The sequence below is a fragment of the Dromaius novaehollandiae genome, chromosome W, assembly GCF_036370855.1.
Source record: "Dromaius novaehollandiae isolate bDroNov1 chromosome W, bDroNov1.hap1, whole genome shotgun sequence".
NCBI classification, from domain to species: domain Eukaryota; kingdom Metazoa; phylum Chordata; class Aves; order Casuariiformes; family Dromaiidae; genus Dromaius; species Dromaius novaehollandiae.
The window spans coordinates 3,932,670-3,943,242 of record NC_088130.1 but is presented as its reverse complement, the minus strand read 5'-3'; positions in this window follow the sequence as shown (position 1 = coordinate 3,943,242).

Sequence of the window (10,573 nt, the reverse complement as noted above, 5' to 3'; positions counted from 1 at the left end):
TGTGTTCCAGCTAATGCACTGCTAGCCTTCCTAGCCACAAGACTGCATCCTAGAATGTTGTGCAAGCTTCAGGGGACAGTAAAATAATTTTTTTTCTTTGATTCTATTTTTATGTAGGAAACCCTTCCTGTTGAAAGTTTGCATTTCTGTTTTGTATTTAGGGTAGAGGCTTTAGTTGATGAAATATTGTATGCTGTTGTCAGCTTTGGATACTGCATACTGTCCCTTTTGTTTTCTACTTGGAATGTCTTTGCTTATTTTTCAGTATCTCTTTAATTGACATTTCTCTGTAAAAATGTTAACACTGCTTTTTATTCAGTTATTAAAAAGGAAACAAATAGAAAATAGGAAGAATATAAAAGAAGAAAATATACCAGATTTTAGGAGAAGCAGATGCATGTGAATTTAAAGAAATACTGCTACATAATGTTTGTGTTTTCAAAAACTTGCGTACAATGATTAATTATTCAAATTACCAAATCATATTTTTCCATTTGCAATAACAGAATTTTGTTGTCTTTGTGACATGTGAGTTCCTACCTACTTGTTTGATGTTTTTGTTATGTAATTAAAAGAAGACAGTGCACTAACTGGTTGGACTTCTGTCTCATTTCACAGCTAGTGGATAAACTTAACACCAGTACTGATATGGAGGAAATGATTAGTGATTACAGTATGGTAAAAATTGGGGTATTTTCTACATTTGAACATATTCACAATAAAAAGCTGTATTATTATATTCTTGGCAGTTGAAACATGCAGTTTTGTGATTTCTATAAGAAGAGTAGCACTGAATTAAAACCTGAATATTTTTTCTCCAGCTATACTGACCCTAATACCTGAAGGTATATGTGTTGGCAGTGAGCCAACTGTCTTTAGAGTTACCTTCAAAACCCTACAACAAGTTTTCTGTGTTTTAAGTAAGAGAAGGCCGTCTTCCCAACCTAAGTTACCAGTATTAACATGTATCAGTTTTTATTTGAGTAGAAAGCATAGAACATTCATTTTCTGAAGGCTAGATCCTCCGGACTACACTGCCTTGTAAAATTCCCTGAGCTTCTTGAGATTTATTTAAGTCTCTTGTGTCTTCTGCCCTTTGAATGACCTCAGTGTAATAATTCATAAATATGGCTGGCCATGCCATAGGCCTAGAAACCATGAACTTTGTTCTAGCTTGAGTTTCTTTCTTGATTTTCTAAGTCTGTTAGCATGTGCCTTTAGGTGTTAAACACATGCCATTTCTTGTGTTCATTTTGTCCATAAGTGGAAGGAACAACTCTTTGAAAAGGTTGTTTTGATACTTGTTCTTAGCCAAAACACACATTATATGCATAAATATATATGCCATTATGATTTTTTTCAGTGGAACTATTTTTAATAGAAAGCATCAAAAAAAATCAAATTTTCTTCTAGAATATAACTTTATGTTTGAATTAAAGTGTGTGGAAAATGGTGCTGATTTATTTTCATCAATGCTAAAAATGATTCTGGAATACTTTCCATCTTGGAAGGTATAGGCACTATACTATTTCAGTCCAAATCCTCTAATTTGTAATTAGTTCTATATTAAGCAAGGTCAGCTATAACATCCTAGTAAAGGAGCCGAGACCCATTTAAATCTTCTATTCATGTATGTGATCCAATGTAAAAAGCAAAAAAAAAAAAAAAAAAAAAGTAAAAAACAGAGTAAAGCTTTTAAATTAGCTACTCATCACTGAAAGAGGTATCAAACCATTATATATATATATATATAAAAAAAATACATCTGCTAAAGAAATGCATCTAAAAATTAATGCAATTTATATGCCTTCCACCAAACTTTGGCCCAGACCACCAAATCATTTCAGCATATCCTTAGATTGATGGAAATTCTTATATGTTGAAAATTAAATATGTACCTTTATGCTTGGTTGGATATTGGCTTATTGGAACAAGAACAACTCTTGAAAGTGGGCCAGTGCTGGTGACACTGGTATTAATGAGCAAGCAATGAGGGATTCATAAGCTGCTGAGTCAGACTAGAATATCACATGATAGTGTTTTCTTCAAGACAGTTGTAAATTTAATTCCTTAACAGCCATTATTTTTTTTCTTACATGCTGTAAAAGGCTCCTGTACTGCTCATTTAAAAAGCCCTGAGATACCCTAGTATGTATTGAAATAAGCATTGGAATACATCCAAATCATATTAAACTAACTTATTAGATATACTTCCATTATACTGAGTATGTAGTAAATGGAAAAAAAATACAGAATTTGTTGCATAATACAACTCTGGAAGTTTCATAATTACAAGGACTAATTTACCTTGTTGAAGATAAGAATATTTCTAGGCTCCTAACTAGAAATACACTTGCTTTATATTCATATGTTTCTATCTGACCAGACCATCTGTCCATTAGCAGTACTTTGGGTATTCAGAGGAGGATGAGAGCTAAGATCCCAAAGGCAGGATATGGGGCTGAGTGACAGGTTAGATACAAAATGGCACTCCATAGCCAATAAAAACACTATATGGATATCATATTAAATTCTGGTCCTGCAAACACTTACCCAAGAGAGGAACCATACAGAGATGCTAAAGGGACTATATGGAAGTATAGAAACTGCTGCATAGGAAGGCTTTACCTCCTTATACAGTGTATAACACTACTGTCAGGGGCCTGAGCACACCAATAGGCCTTAATGGCCCTGACCAGCCTCACCTGGGGCCTCCACCCACACCCCCCCCTGCCCATGGGCCCAGGAGCCCCATTTCAGCTCAGGCCTGGGCTTTTAGTCTCTGCCTGAGCTATGTTGTAGGAGTATGGATCTGCAGTGCTATCGTAGCTGTACTTGTACCTGGGTATAGACCTCATTGATTTAGGGCTTGGCCTTGGCCCTGCCTTGTCACTATGGACTTGCCTGGTGGTCACTGGGCTGTGTCTGACCCTGTGTCCCGATCCAATATCGGGAAGGTTTTGTTATGATCCCAAGGACGAGATTAAGACGCTAAAACTGGTCAAATATCGTACAACCTTTTAACTTTATTTTCCACGGAGTGGGGAGAAAAGGTGGTGGGGGGGGGAGGCGAAGGGGAGGCGAAGGGAAGAGGGGAACAAGGGTAAGGGGAAAAGATAGAGAAAGTTGGAAAAGGAGAAAAGAAACTAGGTACCACCACTCCGAGGCCGATGATGTTCTGCTGACTCCGTTCGAATCACAGCTCAAGCTGGGTGCCTCCGATGAGGGACGAGGGACCCCAAACAAAGAAATCCCTCGGCAATTATAGCTTTTTTCAAATTAAGTTTTCCCACCCCTCACGTGGTAGTTCAGACCAATAATAATATTTGGGTCTGGGGTCTCCTGCTCCTTATTGGGTCTCATCACTGTCCCTAGGTAGGCCGTTTACTGTTGCTGTTTCTGCTGACAGGTGTGTCTCCATTCTTGGGTCCAGCCATTATCTCTCAAGGTCCTGACAAAGAGGTGGTAACTCCAGCAATTAGCACTGTTTCAGCAGTGCACAGGAATGTAAATTGCTGGTAACTCCCTTATCATTCCCGCCTGCACCAGCTCTGGGGCCCTTTCTCAGTGAACTAGGGAGTGCGGCCTAAGGCTTCAGCAAATTTAGCTACTCATGCTAAGCAAGTTTTATAGAAGTTGTGCTAAAAACGGCAATAATTTACAGTCCAGGTCCCAAAGTCTCTGCCCGATCGTGATCTGGTTCAGTGCAGGCTCGGTGTGTCCCGGGTGGTCGCAGGGAGACCATTTCGGGGGTCGCAGCAGCTTAGTCCTGTTTCCGCTGGGGACAGATGGCTTGTTCGGGGTTATGGTTTGCTTGCACCTTACGTACCAAGAAATGTTTAAGGCAAAAGTTCACTCATCTGTCCGCCACACCCTGGTTGCCCTCACTGGACCTGATCCTGACTTGAATTTCTGGCTTGACTTCAGACCTGCCTCATCACTGTGGATTTGCCTGATGATTTGGACTCTCTGTTGACCCTGGGTGCCATCCCTGGGCCTACCCTGCTTGCCTTGCTTGGGTATTGTGGGACTGGGCCCTGGCTGGTGAGGCCCCTGCCCTGCTGGCCTTGTTATCATGCTGGACTCCCCCTCCCTTAGGGAGCAGCTGCCCTTTGCTCCTCCCTGGCAACTAGAGACCTCATAGTTGACCCTGCTTTGAGCAGGAGGTTGGGCTAGATGACCTCCTGAGGTACCTTCCAACCTGAATTATCCTATGATCACTATGAAAGCAATTATTTCTTTCCTTGCATTTAACTGAAAAATAAACCCACAATGACCAGATCGTAAAAGCAAGAATATTTTGCAAGTGTCACGTTTCCATTCCGTCTGCAGGCTTAAATAGTATTTTACTAGGAAGCATCCCAGCAGGAAATACCACAGTAATAAGTGAATTGACTTGTTATAGCCTTGATTGTATTCACTACTGAAATGGAGACGCTGCATGTCCTCTTCCTCCCTTTGATTTCACATGAAAGACTGCAGTTTCAGAAACCATTTCTTCAATATCATCTGGGAAAACTTCTGGAGCAGGAAGCCCCTACTACTCCTTCCTTTTTGCATTCTGAGCAACCCCTTGCTTGTTTAAATACAACTTTGAATTCATGCATAACATTTGTATTTTTTTAAGCACTTCTTATATTTCATGCCAAAATATCTTACTGTTTGATATATATATATTATTTATTTATTTATTTATTTATTGGGGGGGAGGGGCGCTTGGTTAAAATAGGGAAGACTAAGAACTGATCTAATTCAGAGGTTCCCTAAGTGGTATGCATGCAACAAGTGGTGGCCAAACAATTTCAAGATGATACATTAGTGCCAGGCTGTGGCTATAGTTCCTGGCTTTTAACTCTACTGAGTAATTGCTGTAGAGATGCTTACCATCTCGTTCAGGAAGAGTTCAGGTGGCAGCAGAGACTTCTGGATTGTTGGGGCTACTGGTGCCAAGGTCTTGGTTTTTGGAGGTTGGGCTGTGCAGTAAGAGAGTGGTAAGAGTAGATAAAATTGGGAACTAGGATTGGGGTTACTATCTGAGGGAGTGAGGGTGTGTGGTGGGGAGGATAAGGACAGCGAGAGGCTTACAATAAGCCAATAAGTTCATGACGGTAGCATGTGCAGTAATAGACTGAGAGAGTTGAGGTCATGGGATCGAGATCCTAATTTCAGGACATAAGGTATACAGTAGAAAGAGGTATGGTCCTGCTTTGAGGTAGTAAGAGCATGTTGCAGTAGGGTGGAAGTAGAAAGAATAATATGTGGCCCTGGTGTGTGAAAGTAGTTACAGGATGTGGTAAAAGGTGAGGAACGTAGATTGGGAGATGGTAACTTGATAGGAGGAAGTAGAGGATAAATTATGTTGTGAATGCTTCCTTTGATGCTTCCTGTATTAATATCAGTAGTGAAAAACCTTAGTATTGAAGAGGTGGAGGAGTTACTCATGCCTTCTGTGCTTGCCTTTAACATAAAGCAGAGCTGAAGGCTGTTGTCACAGTTGCTGTTGAGGGCATCTGCTGCCATTAGTGATACCAAAACAAATTAAAATTGGGAATTCCTAATTTAATTGATAGGTGGTACTTTTCTCTGTTAAAACACATCTAAGAGTTGGGAGCATACTATATCAGTGTTGTCTAACTGAAATTTCTTTAAAACATTATTAAGCAACTTTTTTATTCATGTCCAGTATACTTCTAAGGCATATTCAAAAATATTTTAAAATATGCTTTAATAATGGCAATTTCTAATTAGCTGAAACACTTGATTGATAGGTTTATTCTTTTATATCACTGCGTGTGACTCAACTTCAAAATTATTTCAACTTCAAAGGTATTTGTTCTATTTCTTGGTCCTGTTTCTCTATTTGACATTAAACTGTCACTGAGTGAATCCCTCTAGAGGCATAGACATTCAGATCCTGACTGGCCGTAGGCATCGGTATGTTCAGCACTCATGACTGAATGATTCTATGAATGCACAAAGGCACATCCCTAGCTATCATCTGGGGAATTTTAGTCAGAAAATGAGATGCCTGAAAAGGTTAGGTATCTCAGAGATTCTCAGATGACAATTTTGGATTTAGATGCCTCCTGTTTTGACTCTGATCCTTATTTTGTAGTTGACATACACAAATGCAGTCAGTTACAAATACAAATGTTGAAAGCTAATTAGTGGGGGGGGGTTAAAATACAATATATGTGTATGTGTGTATACACACACACATACACCATCGAACATAAGATTTTTGTGACAACTCCTTAGTGAGATAACTCCTTAGTGAGAAGTCTGTGCTTTAAAATACTTAACTCATGCCATTGACTATCCAAGGTTATATTAGAATCATATTTGAATTCTTATTTTTTTCAGTCCTGTAGATATTAAAATATTTTAACCAGTTTTGATCGAAACCTGTATAGTGAAGAACATTTTGCTACACTTTTAATTTACATTCACTTTTGTGAAATATAAAAAATACATTGGTATTAACTTTTTTTTGTAGCCTACTATAAGTAATTTGCTAAGGAAAATATTCTCTGTATCTCAGCAATAAGATTTTATGCATACATAAACATTTTGGAAAAATGTGTCAATTAAAAATAAGACCCTTTTCAACAGAGGAAGGGCTATATTTTCTATGACATAAGATGTATGCAGGAAACTGGGCATCATGTCTCTAATTACATATTTGCCCAGGAGTTAGCACCAGAAACATCATGGAATGAAGGAGTGGAAAGAAAAGCTAAAGGAAAATGGGAGTTTAAAGGAAACGCATGTCTTGGACTATATTTGGCTTTCTATTGATCCAAATTTTGGGACCACACCTTCATATGCATAATGTCAAACGCTATGATGGCTACTTTGTCATTAGCTAGCTTCTGAAAGAAAAAGCGGACATGTAATTAAGCACCTGGGGGAAATAAACTCATGTGCATAGAAGTTCCTAGCCTGAGTATATGTTTCAGAGACTCTTTAAACTTTTAACTTGTGAAACTAAGCATTTGAGGGCTGCAAAGGTTATTCCCCCCCCCCTCCCCAGTGTTTTTCAACACCACTGAAAAATCAAAATTATGTAGGCCCTATTCTACAGCCTGAATGTTATAGGGTTGACAGCATGATGCTTGAGGAGGAAAAAGCAATTCTTGGCATGACACACAGCTAATCAGAAGATTTTTTTTTGACCTGCAAAAAGAATTGTGTTTTTGCCAAAAAGATGTGAAAATTTTGAGGGAGCATGTGATAGACGCTACACAGGCAAGCATAGGACTCAGGATGGTGCAGCCCATAGAAGAGGGGCTTGCTCTGGGGTGCTCCCCAAGAGTTTAGGAACCCCGGGTGCACCATGGCCAGAGTCACCACACTGTGGGGTAGCCCTCCAATGACCCCACGAGTGCTGAGCAAACCTAGTCAGCAAAGGGGAAGTGACACCGCAGACTCACACCGTAAGCATCTCGGTACTGTGGAACTTTGCACTTGGCTATCTGTTGAACATCTGCACTGTTATCTGTTGACTATGCATACTGTTATCAGTTGACCGTACTGTTGCCCATCCTGTTGGTATGCGTACTGTTATCTCCTGTTATCCACTGAGGCCATCTGTTCTGACTGTATTGCGCTTTTCTGGATACAAGCCATTACTTTGGCCTTGACATGCTAGTAAAATGTGTGTTTTAGTAGGAGGCAGTAGAACACCCTCAGAAATTACTACCAACTGCAATCAGCTAATGTGAATCACAGGCTCACATATTACAGAGCTTAAGCTTCTTTCCTGCAGCTCCTATTCTGCACTGTGAAATAGCTGATACTCTGGTTTTAATAGTTGATTTGCTTGATTTGAGTGTCCCTGCTGAAGAGTTTCAGTTACCTTTTTTACTCTCTGTCCTATATAGGCACATATAAAAGATAATTCAGGTTTGCTGAAAGTAGCTTTGCTCAGTTTTTCCTCTGCATTTTTCTTTTTTTTCTTTTTCTTTTTACTTTTCCTAGGCCTTCTGGAGACCAGGGTGTGGAGAAAGGCTGAGCATTGAGAGGTTTTTTTTTCTCTTTCTTGCTAGTGAAATGAAAAGGCAGTTACAACAACAAAATTAAATGCAAAATCTTGAGGGATTATCAGACTTCTTTTGAGAGGAAAGCTTCAACTGACAAAATGATACAGCAGTACCAAACTGAATTTAAGGTTTCTGCATCAATAAGATTACTGTGGAAAAACACAGGCCTGTTTGACAGAAACCTAATGTATATATTCTGGAAACTATTTTACTTTGAGTTGTTTATATATTGCTGAAATAAGCTTTATGTTAATAGACTAAAACAGCCTGTTGCCAACACATGGCTAGGAAAAAATCATTCTTGTTTCCCAATTCTTTGCTGATAAAAGGGGCTAAGAATATTTTAAGAAGTGTTGAGAGAATGAAAGTATGAGATGTAAGAGTCAACAATGGTGATGGTCACTGATGATGCCAAACATATATGTGAAGTCATGTGAGTGAGAAGAAAGTAAGCCAGTGTATCCCACTGCTGTTGCATGAAGAGAACAAAATTGTCACTGCTTTTTAATCCCATTGTTTTCCTATTTTTTGGAGCATGTCTGCTGTGGTTTTTAAAAGATATACTAAAAGGGGTGATTTTGAACACACACTAAATTGACCTAAATTCAAGCTCCTGCTTTTCTGCCAAGACTGGACCAGATTCTGGGAGAGCAAACCTAAGGGATGTTAATGCTCTGGCTTTCCTAGAGTAAGTACAAAGTCTGGAGAAGAAAGACTGCAGCCTGTGCCAGCCTTAAAGGGGCATCTTCCAACATGAGGTAACCAGAGCTGATGAAGAAGCTACAAAGTTCATATTTTTCTGTAATTTTTTTTCCTGTTTATTTTGTTACTGCCTTCCTACGTAGTATTAATTTTTCTACAACACATTCTGAGGGATGAATGAGCTTACATGTTTATGTTTAAAAGGTAGCAACTGCATATCCAAATACTGATAAAATGTTAATGTTAAATTATCCCAAATCATTTTGGGGAATTAAAAATAAGTCCGTCTAAACTAATTTGCCATTAAAAAAAGGGAATTTGAAAGTTTCAAGCCTCATATTTGAGCATTTTGGAGAAATAAAGATTAATTGTATAAGCTACTCAATAAACAAAGTTTGAAGGCTTGGCTCTTGCCTCCAAGGGCTAGGAAATGGGCTATGCTACTTAGATCTCAGGGTTCTGTAAGAATCCATTAAAGTTATATAACCTCATTCTTTGACTCCTGTTTGCATTCTTCTAATTCACTGATCTTTCTCTGAATTAATTTCATACTGTTAATGTTATTCTTGTGGTAACCTTGATTTGGTGACTGCATTGTTCAACTTTAAAGTCATTCGGATCTGAAATGGATTCTAATCTATTTTTAACTCACCTAAATTGTCATATAGTCCCCCAAAAGTATACAGAAGCATTTTTCTTTCAAAAATGCAATATTGGCCACAAGCCTTCCAAGATCAAAAATAATTTCAAGTGAGAAATTTGCTATCTACTTTTCTCCACTTCCAAATTTACCTTGCACTGGGATAGACTCAAATCTTGTCCTGATGTAGGAGAGTCATGCACACACTGTTGGTGAGTTGCAATATAACAGCTCCTTTCCTTAAGCTTCTGCTTTCTCTTCAGTCTTAACTCTGAAAGGGAAGAAGACTTCCAAATGGTGAGTTTTGTTTGAGATTTTGAGCAACATCATTGTAGCTACCCTTGAAATAAAAAGTATGAAAAATATACTGCTCCTATTGAGATGAGAAGTTAAAATCTAGATCTGTATATGATTAAATGGCTTTATCAGTATTCTGGACTAAGCTCAACAAACCTGAAAAAGAATATTTTCAAACAATATTCTTTCAATTACAGCAAGCCTGAAAACAAATCCAAGACAATAAACGGGGGGGGGGGGGGGAGGTGTTTAATATTGAAGAAAAGATGAATAGGAGGTATTCTGGAAAGTATGTATTTTTCAGGGTAAATGAGTAATACTGCTTGATAATATAAGCATTGCAGTGCCCTTCTTTTCATACAACATATAAGGCCTGATTTTCGGAGGTGCTGATTCTCCGTAGCCCCACTTAAAATAGTCTCTGTGGGCGTCCAAACCCAGAGAATGCAGGAGAGAGTGTTTGTTATGACAGACATTTGGAGAACAAAACAAAAGCCTGTGAACTTTAGTCTGCTATCTTACATAATCAGCGCTATGGTGTAAAAGCATTCTCTGCCCAGAGTGAAAGGGAATTGCAAGCAGTTTGTTCCTTCAGTCTACAGCTTCTTTCTGTTGTTCATTATGTTATTGTAGCACAAGTGGAATTCAGCAGGCGATCTCACTGATTGATGAAGGGTCTAAGTGGTGAGAATATTAGACTCTAAATTTATCTCAGCAAATAATGGTCTCTCTCTGGAATAGCTGAAACTTTGAGAGGAAGGAAAAGACATTAGTATGAATTTCCCCTAGATAACAGACTTTGGTTTATAGAAATTCTGTTCCATCATGTCTAAATATTATATGGACATAAATATAGAGAGCAATAGGATTTACTGAGCTGAATCTGGAAACA